Source organism: Bos grunniens, chromosome 1 (assembly GCF_055505025.1).
Source record: "Bos grunniens cultivar Pamir isolate PY7600 chromosome 1, Bosgru_T2T1.0, whole genome shotgun sequence".
Lineage (NCBI taxonomy): Eukaryota > Metazoa > Chordata > Mammalia > Artiodactyla > Bovidae > Bos > Bos grunniens.
In genome coordinates this window covers 63,198,477-63,213,020 of record NC_141165.1, presented here as the reverse complement: position 1 = coordinate 63,213,020, position 14,544 = coordinate 63,198,477, and the positions used below count along the sequence as shown (strand labels likewise).

The following is a 14,544-nucleotide window of genomic DNA, read 5'->3' as shown; positions in this document are numbered from 1 at the left end:
GTCCTTAGGGGTACATCAGATCAGATCAGATCAGTCCCTCAGTCGTGTCCGACTCTGTGCGACCCCATAGACGGCAGCCCACCAGGCTCCCCCGTCCCTGGGATTCTCCAAGGAAGAACACTGGAGTGGGTTGTCATTTCCTTCTCTAGTGCATGAAAGTGAAAAGTGAAAGTGAAGTCGCTCAGTCGTGTCCAACTCCCAGCGACCCCATGGACTGCAGCCCACCAGGCTCCTCCATCCATGGGATTCTCCAGGCAAGAGTACTGGAGTGGGGTGCCATTGCCTTTTCTGCTATTTATGGTAAGGAGAATGCAAAGAAATATACTGAAATGGTCTTAGTATTTCTCTTAAGACTACAGATTATTTTTATGTTACACACATATTTTTGTATTTTCCAAAGTATTTTTTAACGATCACATTACTTTTAGAATCTGAAGGGAGGAGATACAAGCTTATTTTTTACAGTTGGAAAAAATGACAGCAGCCACGCAGGTGTCAAGGGCAGGGCGTGTGGGCGGGGCCACGGGCGGGGGCGGGGCTACGGGCAGAGGGGCGTGGCCGCGCGGAATGTGACGTTTCAAACCTGGGTTTCCGCGAGCAAACTGACCAACGTGGCCTCAAATCCGGACGTTTGGACTCGGGTGTGGCCAGATGCGGCAGCTGGGAGGAGTTCAGAGCTTCGTCCCTCCCGTGCGGGGTTGAGCCACAACTGCCTAGGTAGGAGAAGATTTAGCTCTGCGCAGTTAAAACTTTTCAGCTTTCCAGGCTGGCTGGGGAGGAAGGGGTCCTTGAGAAGGAAGCTTGAGAAAGTTGGGGAAAGTAGGAGCTCCTTTCGTCCTTCTCACCCTAGGAATGAGGAACCATAATAAGTAGCCAAGAAATCATTTCCTGCAGGCAGTTAAAGACAAGGAATTCCAAACTGGGTCCCTGTCCTCTACGCGGCACACCCTACAGACCAAGATCTTACTTGGTTTATGAATAACAGACTTTTAATTTTTTATTTTGTTTTGTCTTAACCCGTATTCCTTAATAAAGTGTATGATATGAGCTTATTTATCTCTTGTCAAGCGAAAGAAGATCATTATTTCAGAGTTCAGATTTTATTAAAGGCTGTTGTCTCCCTAACTCATGATATTACTGAGGAAATAAAGGCGTCCATTATCACTGAGTATGGTTTTAGGTAGAGAGACAATCTGAGCTCTCTCTTTCTCTAAGACACAGACGATGTCTTCATCTAGGTACTCTAACATCATGCTTCTGCTGCTGCTAAGTCGCTTCAGTCGTGTCCGACTCTGTGCGACCCCATAGACGGAAGCCCACTAGGCTCCCCCGTCCCTGGGATTCTCCAGGCAAGAACATTGGAGTGGGTTGCCATTTCCTTCTCCAATGCATGAAAGTGAAAAGTAAAAGTGAAGTCGCTCAGTCGTGTCCGACTCTTCGCGACCCCATAGACTGCAGCCTACCAGGCTCCTCCGTCCATGGGATTTTCCAGGCAAGAGTACTGGAGTGGGGTGCCAAACATCATACCTGGCATAAAATGTGTGCTCTGAGATAGTTGGTGTATGAGTGACGGAATGAATGGTTGAATGAGTGAATATCTTAAGAATCTGCCGTTCAAAGGTGAGTCAGCATGAGCATTGAAAAACAGCGTCAACCTTGTTTAAAGTTTGCTTTTCACAGTACTTGTCTATAAAATATTTATAAGTTTCAGTAAGAATCTCTTTTTGGAACACCAACAAAATATTTGCCATGTTTAACAAGCCACTAGTTTTAAACGCATAAAAACTTATTTGTAATGATAACTATATTTTAATCCCCTATGATTAAATTTAATGTGCTAATAATGTTATTATACACACAAAGGGCCTTTGGATCTTCTCAGATTTCACCAGTAAGACCTTGGGTGCCATAGAGATGCTATCTTTTAAATATTATTGCAGATGGATAGACTGTTTTCCTCCAAATGGAAAAATAAATTAGGACTCAATAATAATATTTTACAGGTTTTTTTTTTTTCCCCCTTCATGCGCGACAAAAGCTCAAGAATTTTTTTGTAAAGGGAACTGTAAGGGTAGAAGAGAAAAAAAATGCACTGGAAGTAAGAAAGAGGCCAGAATCCTTCTAATCCGAACTCTGCATATAGCATATAGTTTTTCTTCACTGTCCTGATTTGAGTAAGGAATGAAATATAGATTATGATATGGGAGACAGGGATATGACTGGAGGCAAGACCGTGTTTTATAGAATTTCAAAGAGGTTTTTAATTTTTCAGCCTCTTTTCAAGTGCACCTAACCTGGTAAGTTGTCATGGCGTGTAACACAAGTGCATAATCAAGATAGAACTGAGATTTTTCTTTGTTCTCAAGGTGGACTTTTCAGTGTGGTACCTTTTCAACCTTGTTCAATCTGTTACTCATCAGTGTTATTATAACCAAATAGCTAAAACTTCCAATCTGGTCATTTTCAAATATATTTCCAAAGAGAAATAATTTTGAAGGCCATTCAGAAAAAATATCCTCTTCTTTTTCCTTGCCACAGTTTGAAATGGAAAATAACTACTTGTTACAGTATCTGCCCTAAATTCATAAAGTTCTTCATCTTTTGAGCAGTGCAACCAGTATGTTGGAAATTAATTACAACCTAAAGGAAAACAACAAATGAACATGAATAATAATTGTTATAATTGTTATATACAGGACCTTAAAAAGGTCTCCAGGCGTAAATACACAGTTTCTTCCTAACAGCAGGACAGTTTTTTCTAATTAAGACACACAATAACTAGAACCACAAATCTCCACATAGAATTTGGCTGCAATTTCTTTTTCTTTGTTTTATGTGATGTATCAGTTGAAAATAGATGAATAGGTAGCCAAACCATGGAGGGCTATGGTAACACAAGCCATACAAACACCAAATGCTCAAGGGCTTTTAAATCCCTTTACATCAGGGAGCCCAGATCATTATCTCTCAACTAGTATAAAATATATTGAGTCATCTTCCTGGAAAGTGACAGTCAAATTGTAACATTTTGCTCCCATGAAAAGACTTGCTGAGTTTTTTTCAGGGGTGTTAATAAAATAAAATATAGCAGTCTAGTTTAAAGATCACTGGAGTAGAGACTATAACTTATCACAGCTCTGGCTAGATTTCAAAATATACAAGGTGAATAACCATGAGTGAGGGGTCCAATAGAAAGACCATCTTCCTGTCTAATTTTTTTAAATTGATGAGCAATAATAACAATAAAAATGATGAGAGCAATAGTAAAACAGCATTTTTCAAGCACTTACTATTTACCAGGAAACCTTCTGTTACTCTTTACAACAACCATGAGCTAGATATTGTTATTAACCTTATTTTGTAAATTAGGAAACTGAGAGCACAATGGCCATTACTGATATCAAAATCATTCCAAATACTCCATGGGCTGGGAAAAATAACTATGATGGCAAAGATTCAGCTCTACCTCTACATTTTAGAAAACCTGAAGGGGTAAGTTCATTTACATACTATAAGATTTGATATAGATCTATATACACCTAAGTATGTCTATTATGAAATTTTGAGGATTCATATATTTGAATCACTAATATTTCACAAATTTTAGGCAACTTTGAAATGTAACTGAGCTGATTTTATGCAGGATAAGCATTAGAATGTATCCTTTAACCTTAATGAGTAGAAGTTGAAGCTGAAGTCACACTGCAACCTACAACTGCCTGGCAGGTGGAGAATTGATATGGTGCTGAGTAGATCATTTAAAGGGGAATATTTCAGACTAGTATTATCACTGAATAGAAATAAAAATTACCAGTAGAAACCAGAAGTTCTTGATTTCTAAAATCTGCTTAAGTTGTATGTGTGTTTTTCAAGAGTAAGCATTAATACATAGAGTCAAAATTAAGACAGATTAAATTCTCTTTAACAGAGAAAGGGACTTGTCTATAGCTCTGTTTGAGCTGTTGTTTTTAAAATGTAATTGAAAATATTGGTCTTGCTTTTCTTCCGGCACCTTTAGCTGTTACTTATTAGGATAATAGTTGCACATGTTAGTTTAGAAGTTATTGGCACTCAACCTGAGCCTGTGTTTCTCCGCTAGAATAACTTTCCTTAGGAAATTCCAATTCTGGATGTTCATCTGATTTCACATGCATGAATGCTTCAGTGCTCTCCTACCAGTTATCGCTTAAATTCCTATTAGCCAGCATAACTCAAGCAGAAGAATTCAATGCTGTCTCTAAAGATCACCTAAGTTATAGTTTGAGAAGACATTGTATTGTCACCATCCTCTTCCAAAATGCTGTGCATTTAAACTTGTTAGAAATCAGCTCGTTTGTTAAGTTTGAACGAAGGTATAAGGAGCCAAACTATGACTACCACTTCACACTTCTGTTCAATAGACATTTGGAAACCTAGGTTTAAGTTTTAGGGAAAAAAAAAATGCAATACTACCACAGCCTCCACAATCAGCCCTCAGCATACATTCCAAAATGTAACATGTCTCTTCTACTTTAGGGAGGTGTATGTTTTGAGCGTCTATGCGATTCCTACTCAGATGATGAGGATAATGTAGGCATAGACGACATCTCAATCTCCTTAAGTACTGGGGACAAAGCTTAATTAAAGACTCTCAAAAGTTCAGACCTCAGTTAATCCCCCCATATTTTATATTCACGAATGTAGTTCACAGTGAAGAGAAAACATCATGTTAAACAGGAGAGCCATTACAAGACTGAGGGGCAAGACGTGATATACATTACAAATCATAGCATCTATTCATTTAAACATTATAACTTGACTGTGTACAGATTCCCTTCAAATGTTGCACATGCTTTCATTGGTCAATTCCATGAATACAGAAAAGGAAGTATGATCTACAATTCATAGAAGCTCTATCTTCTCATGCAGTTGCCATTTCTTCCCATTTTTCTCCCAGAGATTCTGCCTTTCACGGGCCTGCATATTACTCCACCTGTGTCACAGAATTTGTTCAACCAGTACCCACACAAAACTGGTCATCTGGTTTTGGTCTTATTTTCTAATAGTAGATGACTACCAATGTTTTCCACTTATCACTCCATCTCCCTAATTCTCAGTATTTTTCATTCTTCCAAATCTTTCATATCTACAATATACTCTCAAGAATAATGAGATGGAGCTGGGTTATGGGCAGGGAGGAAAATGTAGTTTTAAAATGTCCCTCAGGAACCTGCCTCATCACTTCTTCCTGGCTTGAGATGTGCATACCAGGAGATGTTGCCCTATGCTGGTGTAGATGTTTTAAAGTGAAGGCTGAGGAAAGTTGATTCCATGAATTTTTGTAGCAGAATTCTGGAGTGAGTTCTTGAGGCCCCTTTTCTTTTAAAGTAAGAATGTGAGAATGCAGAGAGGGACTGCAATCAGAGATAACTCAGTAATGATTTAAAACAACATCTCTGAGTAAATATTTAATAAAATTGAAGCTTGGGTTCTTTTTTGTGCCTATTTCTCCAACTCAAGTAGTTACCCTTAAGAAGACAGAGGAAGAAACTCATCTTCATAGCAATCAGAATGGGAAGGGACCTTGTATCAGTGCCATTCTGGTCCTCCCTGGCCTCTATTGATACAGCCTTCTTTCCACCTTTTTCTTAGGATTGAGTGTGACCGAAGTATGGTTGATCCTGAGGTCACTGATCTAATCATCAGGATATCATCTTTACTAGTTAATATATCTACAGCTGCAGGGAGATTAAGTCATAAAAAAAATCAAGCCTGGGGGGATTTTTTTTCCCCTTACCACAACTAAAGTTTAAAAATTTTTGATAATGAGAGCAAGCAACTTACCATTTGTTCAGGCTCCTCAGGGCCTTCAGAAACACAAGCAGAGAATTTCTTCTCTCTCTTCAACTCTACCCACCATACACACAGACCAATAATTTACAAGCCATTCACATGAACTGCATTTCATTTGTGTGATTTTGCCCTCCTGGAGAGTTCTATAGAAAAACATCTTCTGATTTACCATCAGATTATTTCCATGACTTATAACTTGTATTTTTAAACAATGCAGAGATTGTAGGTGGGGAAGAAGAGAGCATGTGTTTAAGAAAGTCTTAACTCTATTGCCTTGAACATATTAGAGATATTTTAAGTTCCTAGCTAACTCTTATATCTTGATCACCTGCAGGTGTGTTTCTATTGTCTATTTTTTCTTTTGATTTTTTTCTTGGTGTTTGGGGGGGCATACTTGGTAATTTTTTATTCAATGTTGAATATTTTGTATGGGAGGCTGTAGAAGATTCACATGATGTATCATCCTCTATAATGAGTTCCTCCCTGCCTTCACTAAGCAGACAACACAGTTGTTCATCTTAATTTAATCAGGAACTGCTATATGTTGAGGCTGGGCTGCAGGCCTGAAAATAGTTTACCTCTAGGTCACTGTGGTTCCCAAGAGTTTCCAGCTGTATATCTGATGTTTCTTCAAAGCCATTTCTCCTGCAGGTCTCACAAGACTGTCAAAACTTTGCATTGCTTTTGAGAGGCCTTCTACTTAGGTCTTTAGTATCTTGCCTCTCCCTTCCCCATACCAAATTGGCAAATGTCCCCCAGATAAAACTGGCTGTAAAAGTCAGCTCATTTTGATGAAGAAGTTGTACTGCATCTATATTTCATTGCCTCCCATCTCTCCAGTACACTCAAACTGATGATTTGGTATTTAATCCTGCTTTTTCACTTGGTCTTGGCAGAAATTCTGTCTGCTACCAAGTCCATCCCACCCATAATGCAGAAGTTATTATGTAACTGAATAATTTGAATGATATATTTTGTCTAGGTTCAAATTGTCAAAATAGTAATTTTAAAGTATCTTTTTTTTTTTTTTTAAGTTTGATATACTTCAGAACTTTCCTCAAAGAAGGTTTTTGATTTCATGGTTCTCTTTTTCTGGGATTGACTAGGAAAATATTAGTCAATGATTAATATACAGTCAGTTTTCAAATATCACACAACTCTGTAACCTGTCAGTTCAGTTCAGTTCAGTTGCTCAGTTGTGTCCAAGTCTTTGCGACCCCATGAACCTCAGCACACCAGGCCTCCCTGTCCATCACCAACTCCCGGAGTCCACCCAAACCCAGGTCCATTGAATTGGTGATGCCATCCAACCGTCTTATCCTCTGTCGTCCCCTTCTCCTCCTGCCCTCAATCTTTCCCAGCATCAGGGTCTTTTCAGATGAGTCAGCTCTTCGCATCAGGTGGCCAAAGTATTGGAGTTTCAGCTTCAACATCAGTCCTTCCAATGAACACCCAGGACTGATCTCTGTTCGGATGGACTGGTTGGATCTCCTTGCAGTCCAAGGGACTCTCAAGAGTCTTCTCCAGCACCACAATTCAAAAGCATCAATTCTTCTGCACTCAGCTTTCTTTATAGTCCATCTCTCACATCCATACATGACCACTGGAAAAACCATAGCTTTGACCAGATGGACCTTTATTAACAAAGTAATGTCTCTGCTTTTTAATATGCTGTCTAGGTTGGTCATAACTTTCCTTCTAAGGAGTAAGAATCTTTTAATTTCATGGCTGCAGTCACCATCTGCAGTGATTTTGGAGCCCAGAAAAATAAAGTCAGCCACTGTTTCCCCATCTATTTGCCATAAAGTGATGGGACTGGATGCCACGATCTTAGTTTTCTGAATGTTGAGCTTTAAGCCAACTTTTTCACTCTCCTCTCTTACTTTCATCAAGATGCTCTTTAGTTCTTCTTCACTTTCTGCCATAAGGGTGGTGTCATCTGCATATCTGAGGTTATTGATATTTCTCCCAGGAATCTTGATTCCAACTTGTGTTTCCTTCAGCCCAGCATTTCTCATGATGTACTCTGCATATAAGTTAAATAAGTAGGGTGACAATATACAGCCTTAACATACTCCTTTTCCTATTTGGAACCAGTCTGTTCCATGTCCAGTTCTGACGGTAAACCTGTAAATCTTTATTAATTAATGTAATTGAAACATGATTGAACAAATTAAATAATGTATCTCTAAACTATTTGATATCTTCTCTATATTAATTCCAAAATTAATTTCTCATAGACAAATGCATTTCTGCAGAATAAGTATCATAATTTATACTATAAAAAGATTCAGACGAAACCTTCAACTAATAATACCAAAAACTATACAAGTAAGAAATTCCAATTTCTTTTTCTTATTTTTGATGGGTGAAGAAGGGACAGTATAAGAAGATGAGAAGAGAGGCCCAGGGGGTTATCTTTGCTCATTTACCCTCTTTATATATCCCAGAGAAGGGTAGAGGGACACTGCCTATGCCTGGAAATGAGGCTAAGTGCTTCATACCTGGGGACAGAGGTAAGAGAGGATATGTGCCTGGGCAACTTGAGTCAGAGGCAGAGGGGTACTGCCTTTGTTGCTTGTTGCTTTGTGTGTTTCACAGGGAAGCACCAACAGTGAGTAGATCACAGGTTTATAAACTGAGCATACTGGCTTCGAGAAGGGGAACAGTGAAGTCGAACTAAATGAGTCATTTGTGCAAAAATAGATTAAACAAATATATACAAGATCTAAGTAGTTCCATGAAAGTACTTCATACTTGTTTAGCCATTCAGTCACGTTCGACTCTTTTGCGGCCCCGTGAACTGCAGCCCTCCAGGCTCCTCTGTCCATGGGATTTCCCAGGCAAGAATACTGGAGTAGGTTGCCATTTCCTTCTCCAGAGGATCTTCCTGGCCCAGGGATCAAACCCACATCTCTTGCTGGCAGGCAGATTCTTTACCACTGAGCCACAAGGGAAGCCACTTCATACTTATCTTTAGTAAAGTATCAAACTAGAACTCTTGCAAAGAATCAGGTAAACTCTACTAGTTGGCTCAGATATATTTATGATGTAAAATGTGTTGGCATGCATAGGAAGGCAGATAAACAGTTCATTTTCTAACCTCCCTCTCTCTCTTCTATGCCAGGTTCTATGGGAAGTACATATAACATTGTACCATTAATCCTTAGGCCAATCATACAAAAAATCTAATGCAATAGTTTCTCAAGTGTTAAAAATAACCTTTTATTTTTCAGTCTCTAAAGGAAAAGACAATTTAGGGATTACTAAACTAAAAAGCACTGTAAATGTATTAGAAAATATTAAATTTACAATAGTCAGAGTTCTATTATATAACATGTTTTGAGATTAGGAGATTTCTGTGTTCACTCTCCACCTGTTTCCACCCTACTCCAAAAAAACAGTTTACAGAGATTTATGATGATCTTAGGTGAAAATAAATATCCAGTTCAACCTCAGGGAAAATAATTTAGGAGCAGTCTCATATTCATGCCTCAGGTTCTCCTTGTGAGGTAAGAGTGGCAGATATTAATTATTCATGCATTACCCTTGGTGCACCCATTTTATGGATCATGCAGTATTTGACTGGTTATATATGATTACAATGAAAGTAGATTAGCTAGCCTGCTTGTGATGGATGTTCTCTCATTTTACCAGTTGCTCTCCAGGACACAAAATCCACAGGGAATAAATATCCTGAGATTCAATTTTTATGTAAATATTAGTTGCCAACTTATTGAAACTGAAGAAGAAAAATGATGCATGTATGCATCTGTAAACAAAGTTTCACAATGTAAAGCAAAGCATCAACTAGTAAACATTATTAGTATGTTTTATAAATATTATGTTTATAATTTGTTCATGATATAATATATATGTACTGTGTTTAAAACTATAATAGCTACTGTTTGTAGAGAACAGATTATATGTCAGATGATTAATCAGTTTCTAAAAAACATTGCTTTGTTAATCCTTCAATCATCCCTATAAGGAATGAATTGGATGAAAAAACCAAGATCCATCAAAGCAAAGTAACTTATTGAAAGTTTCTTCAGCAAAAAAGAAAGATTTAGGATTTGAGCTCAGATCTCAAGTCTAAAACACAGGTCCTGTCTCCTATGCCATTTTGTCTTACTGAGCTTGGAACACACTATCAGGCAAGTTAGCAGTTTTGAGTTCTTACTTCCAAGCTCCTAGGAAGCACAACCCATTTTATTCATCTTTATAATCCACCCAGGAAAGAGCCCAGTATTTTCACCTGGTAGGAATTCAAGAAGTGTTTGTTGACTAATGGATGTAATGAATGCCTAACAATAATGCATCCATATAAGCTTCTCTTTCAGGAACGTAAGCATATAGACCTTCAGGTGTTTCTTAAGCATCAACACCTAATGCAGACTGTCCTTCTGTCAGACTGCTTCATCAGTGCCAGCCCAAGTACCAATTTAACTGCATCCACATCCAGCATACAAATGCACTGGCTCAATGCCAGCATGGTCACCCAACCACTTGTATCAGACTTCACTGGAGTAGACTGAACTTGGACATGCTTACAGCACCAGCAAAGTAGCATTACCAAAAAAAAAAATAATTTTCTAGGAAAATCTAGCATGTTTTAATATTTCAAAAAAGTAATGATCATAACACTGAAACTTGTTGAACATTTGAAAAAATTATTTAATAGTTTGGTATTGTTTCTCTTAACACTTTTAATTTGGAGTGGGAGAGTCAGAAGGTGGTGCATATACTGTAACCACTTTAACACTTTGGATATTTTGTATTTCTAGTACAACCCTCCTCTGCTTATCAAACATGAAGCTTCCTAAGATCACTCCTGACCCAGTATATCAAAATTTGTTGGACCTGGCACCTAAGAGGCCTCAGAAGGTTCTGATTCATGTTAATGTATGGTCTCCCATTAAACCATAAACTCCTTGAGAATGGAGGCAATCTCTGCTTCAGCATTGCATCCCAGTGCTGACACAGGTCATGACACAGGGTAGTTGCTTAGTCAATCATGAATGATTGCTGAATGAATGGAATTCTTAAGGTAAATTTTTAGATATCATTAGTGTATCATCTTACATTGCCTACTTTACGCCATGAGTTTTTGCTTCCAGCGAGTACACTGTGTTTTTAACAAGTTTTGATTATGTTTAAAGTAATGTGAGGTACACCTGAAATCAACACAACATTGTAAATCAACTATAGTCCAGTAGGATATAAAAATTAAAATGTGACTGTGATGGAACCTAGAATCAGACCCTTTAGACCAATCTCAAGTCCTGCTGTTACCACTAAACAGAGCTGTACCCTCTCTGGCCCTCATCTCTAAAATGTAGAAATTGGAGTAGATGTATCCTAATGTATTCCCCTCCAATGCTTTAAAAAAATCATTTTTCATGTTTAAAAACATTTTTTAAAAAATAATGCAGTATCTGTTATTTAAATTTAAATGTTTTAGTACACTTTTAATTATTGTTTCTTGAAACTATAGGATTTACTTTTTAAAAAAAACACATAAAGTCAAAAAGCACAGAGTACACATGTTTGTGTCAGATACTTCAGTAGTGACCAACCCTCTGTCTGAGCATTCTAATAATACTGTGAATCGTGAAGGGAAAAATCACCATGTAGCCATCATCACAGCTAAGATTCATGCACACAAGAATCATCAATGGATGCGATATCAAGAGAGGTAGTTTGATGAAGAACAGAAAAACTGCAGGTTTTAACTGTCTCCACACAGACTGCTTGTAAGTTGTAACAGTGACATCTTTCTCTGGAGAAACTAGATGACAACTTGACCAGGTGATTAAAATTTTCATCACTGGACTTCCCTGGTGGTCCAGTGGTTAAGAAGCCATCCACCTGCCAATGCAGGAGACGCAGTTTCAATCCCTGGTCTGGGAAGATCCCACATCCCGTTGGAGAATGAAGCCCGTGCCATGCACCTCAACTACTGACCCTGCACTCTAGAGCCCTCACGCCACAGCTACTGAAACTCGCGCATCCTACAGACCATGGTCTGCAATAAGAGAAGATCCAGAATGAGAAGCTTGTGCACCACAATGAAGATTAATTCCCACTCACCACAACTAGAGAAAGCCCATGCACAGGCATGAAGACTAAGTGCAGCCAAAAATAATAAATAGATTAATTTTTAAAACTTTAGAAAGATTTGCATCACTAAAGAAAGACAAGTGCATTGTGTGCTTCCAAACGTGGGACCCTGAGAAAGAAGACACATCAGTTTGTGATATAATCTTACTGGGGATGTTTAACCCAAATCTAAATACGCGGAAGTATCTACCGAATCAAGGCAGAGTCTACTGAATTGCTGGTTCTTACTTTTAAAAAATGCCAACACTTTGGACAACAAAGAAAGGCTAAAGGAACTGGTTCAGAGTAAGACTAAAGAGACATGACAACTATATGCAATACATTATCCTGGACTCCATCTTATACTGGAGGAAAAAGTACTAAAAAGGATGTTATGAAGGCAGTTGACAAAACTGAAATAGGGACTATAGATTAGACAACAGCATAGTATCACTGTTAACAGTCCTGGATTTCATAACTATATTGTGTTACATAAGTGAAATATCCTTGATTCTAAGAAATATGCGCTGAAGTAACAAAGGGTAATGAGACATGATGCATGCAACCTACTCATAAATGACTGTGAAAAAAATGAATAATATAAATTTACATACATGAATGTGTTTCTCTATAGCTGTCTACACTACACACACACATACACACACATTGGAATTATAAATGTGGGCGAGATATTTAAAATTGGTAAATCTGGGTTAAAGGCAATTGAGAGTTCTTGATATTATTCTTACAACTTATCTATAAATTTACAGTTATTTCCAAACAAGTTAATGGGTTCATTTTAAAAATACATTTGTCATCTCTGGGTGGGTACAACTTTAAAACATATTTGAGAACAGTTAATAATTTAAAGGGTAAGTCAGGATAAGAAATCTTTGTGGTTACTGTTCATTAATTGTGTGACTTTTTGCAAACAAAGCACTAAACCGAGTCACACAATTTAAATATATGTTTCTCCATTTGGAAATTGCAACTGGGATAACCATTTACCTTGTGTATTATGGTGGAGGCAGTGGAGTGAGGTAGAAAGAAACCTGAGAGTTGCAAGATATGATTGAAAGCACTGATTTGCTGTGTGACCATGAGCAGGTCATTTCACCTGCATAAGATTTCATTGTTTTCATCAGATGAGAATATATTGGGAAGCCTATCCATCTCCACCCTTCTACAATTCTGAGTTATATTTTAAGAAATAGAATGTGAAAGTCTAAGAAGTAAGCACTATAGCAACAGAATTAAAGAGTTGGCCAAAGTTAGGGGGAAAATTTTTTTTTTCTTTATACATCTGTATAGTCTCAGCCTCTTAAGTAAATAGAAATTTGGATTACTTTTACAGAAGGACGGTGCAATGTTTGCAAAGAAAGAGAACTTTATCTCAGGATGCCAATGAATTTGGCAGGCTGATTGCATTTATGCTTCAAGAAGAAATGTAGCCAAAGGTCTCTGAAGTACATTGAAGCATGACTTGCCTTGCCCTCATATTCCTCCCACACCAAACGAGTTACTTTTTTTTTTTTTTTTACAATCAAGTTAGATTAAAGATCTTAGAGAAGTACAGTTGTATTCTTATGGACCACACTTGTAAAGATAGCAAGTTGTATCATTATGACTTCCCCCAAAAGGTCTGATTTTTCTGATGCTTTTGGTTCTGAATGAGCCACACTTCATGTCAACAAAGAACCAGGGAAATTATTTATCCCCTAACAAAGACTAAAATAAAAGAGACCAGGGTAGGCACATCATAAATATTGTTGACTTAGAGAAGAAAACAATAAAAATAGAAGGAAAAGAAAAGAAAGACAGGACCAGGATGCCACAGTGTCTAGAGAAACTCTCCATAATGAAGTCAGTTTGTAAAAGCTAGCTTATATTTAGGGGCCTGCGTGCTAAGTCGCTTCTGTTGTGTCCAACTCTTTGTGACCATCTGGACTATAGCCTGCCAGGCTCCTCTGTCCATGGGATTCTGCAGGCAAGAATACTGGAGGCAAGGATACTACCATACCCTCCTCCAGGGGATCTTCCCAACCCAGGGATCAAACATGCATCTCTTGCATCTCCTGCACTGGCAGGTGGATTCTTTACCACTAATGCCACCTGACTTTCAACTAACTGTCTAAGCTTCTGTAATATGGTACAGCAGGAATAAAAAGAACATAACTCTGAATTTGTCAATAAATGTACAGTAAGATACAAACATCTGTTTGTCCAGTCAACAAATATTTATTGTATATTCTGTGTCAGGCTCTGAATATGAGGCAGTGAATTAGGCATACAAGGTTCATTGTCTCAGGGAGCTTATATTCTGGTGTGAAAAGGTAGATTTAAATGAAACATATACATAGACTAATATATATGAGTAAATATATCTGTGATAAGTGGTATGGTTAGGTTTAAAAATATATGACTGGGTTAGACTAGGCTAAGTCACTTAATCATGTCCGACTCTTTGCAACCCTATGGACCGTAGACTGCCAGGTTCTGTCCATGGGGTTCTCCAGTATGACTGGGGGAGTTGCTTTTAATTAATTAGAGAAGATTTCTTTAGGAACAGACATTTAAGCTATAATCTGAATAATGTGAAAAACACAATGA

General features: G+C 38.0%; 1 protein-coding gene across 1 annotated transcript in view; it reads left to right on the top strand.

Moving 5' to 3' along the window:
* The first annotated feature begins 595 nt into the window (after nucleotides 1–595).
* The window catches only part of SPATA16 (spermatogenesis associated 16), a 283,069-nt gene continuing 269,120 nt past the window's right edge, over nucleotides 596–14,544 (top strand). The window contains exon 1 of the mRNA XM_086318894.1: nucleotides 596–717. The gene's annotated coding sequence lies outside the window, so the exon portion shown is untranslated. The remainder of the gene's footprint in view (nucleotides 718–14,544) is intronic.